The following is a 2,658-nucleotide window of genomic DNA, read 5'->3' as shown; positions in this document are numbered from 1 at the left end:
TTATTTTTTAAAATATAAAATATTATTTTTTAAATATAAATATTTAAATATATAATTATATAAATATATAAATATATATAAATAAAAAATTAATTTTTATATAAATATCGGGTGGGGTCAGGTTTGCCTAAAATCCGAACCTGACTCTTTCTTAGCAATAACCAACCCAACCTGACCCGAAACTCAATTTTTTTAATAAAAAAAAAAAACAACCCTAGGAGGTCGAATTGGGTCGGAACCCTCCAAAGACGGGTTGGGTTGCCGACTCTACTTGAGGCTTTGTTGTTAATTGCCCTTTTCATACAATATTAGGCCTTTGTAGTGGAGGAAAATATCTTGGCACCGAATTAGGCTTTCCCTCAATTTTCTTTCCAGAATTTAAATTTAAAAATTATGTGCTAATTCTAATTTAGGTGATAAACCTAAAAAAAATCAGTGTAAATGGCAAAATGTAAAGCTAAGAAAACTTTTAAAGTTCCAGCATCAGCTGAATGCGAAGTGTAGGGAAATGACAAAGATGAGGGCCGAACTGAGGAGAATAAGTGGGATTAATTGACCAGGAAGGTATAGTTGTTCTTGAATCACATTTTATACCGAACAAATATGTTTGAATTGGTATTATCGTTTGGGTGTTCATGCATTTACCATTTATTTTGTTTTAAAGCACATTTTGGATATAAAAGGTAGAGTTAATAATTTTAATCATAAAAGAAAATATAAAAAAATAAAGCATGATTAAAATTTTATGAAAAAACGTAAATTTAGTCAAAAAAAATAAGAGAAAGGGTTGTGTTTGGTATGGACACAAATTGTGACGGTAATTTTTGTGTTTTATATATGTTTGACACAAAATAGACAAACATGAATACACAAATTGTAAGAGTCTAATAAAATGTCAATTGCAAATGGTAAGTTAAGCAACTAAACTATGGAAAGTGTTTTGGACATTGCTCATTATGTTGATTTCATTCAATTTTTTTTTCTTTTTCTATGACAGTTGAGCGGCAATGTGCTGCAAATAGGGCTGTCCGTGATTTCGCTCATATTGTAGTGAGGAGCAACTGCGAACACCTGCATTGCAATTTTTTAATGCAAATCCTCCAAATCTATTAGTTATAAGAGATGCAGAAAATGGACAGTTTGAAGGGCAGTGGAAACATGAGGATGGTAACATCTCCATTTATAATGCAGATGGAAGAGACGTACATAGTTCTGTTTTACATCGTATGTCCATAGCTTATGCTAACTGCCCTGGTATTCTGTCTTCTGTTGGCTTCGAGTTGTCAACTGAAGCAGGTAGTTTTAAAATTTTTGAAACTGGTGGTCCTAACATTAACTTTGATTTTTCACATTGGTTCTGTCTGAAATAAAGTTTCTTTGTTGGTGGCAGCAAGAACAAGCCTTCTACAGGCTGACAGTCAGCAGATCAAGGACTTCGTATGTTCTCTTTACCCAGCATCAGAATCTTGAAAAATAATAGAAAGTGGCCGCCTTTGTTCTTCCAATGACCAAGTAGCTTTGAAGTTGCAACATTTAAGGGGTGCTTGGATATTTCTGCATTTGTTATTATCCTGTAGATTGAAGACTTTTTCATTTTAATAACTTTTTTTTTTCTCACTACATGTCCTTGAGCGTTTCTTCTCCATAGAAAGTTGAATTCCAGCATATTTTCATTTTATAGGTCGTTTTCTATCTCTTTTGTCTGAGCCACAATTTTCCATCCTCTATTCGAACACGATCTAATTGTAGACAAATAAAATTAGGTTTCTTTCAGGTTTTACTCACACCATTCTTTGTGTATGCTTGCAAGATCTGGACAATAAGCACAGTATTCTTGCAAGAGTTAGACAAGAAGAACATTGAAGCCTATTTGAACTATCATCCATCTATTGATGTTATAGACTGAAGAGTTCATTGTAATATTTCAACTTAAAATTTATATTTTACAGGTTTTGGATGGGACATCGGATGTTTGGAATGCATTATGCTCCAGATATAGGTCCTTCACTCCCTCCTTTTACATTTCATTCCAGGGATGGAGGAAACGCCCTCTGGCTGGCTTGTATTTATGTCTTTTACCCTTGGACAATCATGGTTGTAGCCTAAGCTGGAATCCTATTGGCTATACCGTAAATTCCTGACATCTGAAATTTATTACTAGTAAAACAAAAAGCTTTAGCAATATTCGGAATCCTAAATTTTTTTTCTTTCCTTTTCTTTTCGCCGTTCGTTGTTTGTAGAAGATAGGGGCTTCTTGTGTTAAAATGCTGGGATGGAGAGAGTATTAGGATGGAAGGAAATCATGAGCTGCCCCGTGTGGGGGCGGGAAAAGTAGCAAAATTAAAAATCCGCTTTGGATCAAGGTTTTGAACCCGACGTCAATCGAACACGCAACCTTCTTATCTGGAGTCAGACACACTACCATTGCGCCAGCGATCCGAGATTTGCAAACGATCACCAGTAAACTTAATATGTTGTTTAAATATAAAAAGCAAGAATTGATGGAATATAAAATTCTCTAAAGATATTTAAGTCTATTTAATGTGATGGTAAATGGTAACACTTTTACAATATAAAAAAATAAATATGATCAAGAGAAAATAAGAATAAAAATAAATCAATGTCATTTTTGAGATAGTGTTAATGGATTGGGCTAAG

At 33.7% G+C, this 2,658-nt stretch overlaps 1 pseudogene; it reads left to right on the top strand.

The window, feature by feature from the left end:
* Window positions 1-441: 441 nt before the first annotated feature.
* Window positions 442-2,141, top strand: LOC149511968 (uncharacterized; annotated as a pseudogene).
* Window positions 2,142-2,658: the final 517 nt, after the last annotated feature.

This window comes from Durio zibethinus, chromosome 24, assembly GCF_047325235.1.
Source record: "Durio zibethinus cultivar Kanyao isolate XHJ-2024 chromosome 24, ASM4732523v1, whole genome shotgun sequence".
Lineage (NCBI taxonomy): Eukaryota > Viridiplantae > Streptophyta > Magnoliopsida > Malvales > Malvaceae > Durio > Durio zibethinus.
The sequence above is the reverse complement of the archived record's forward strand: the minus strand, read 5'-3'. Positions and strand labels throughout refer to the sequence as shown.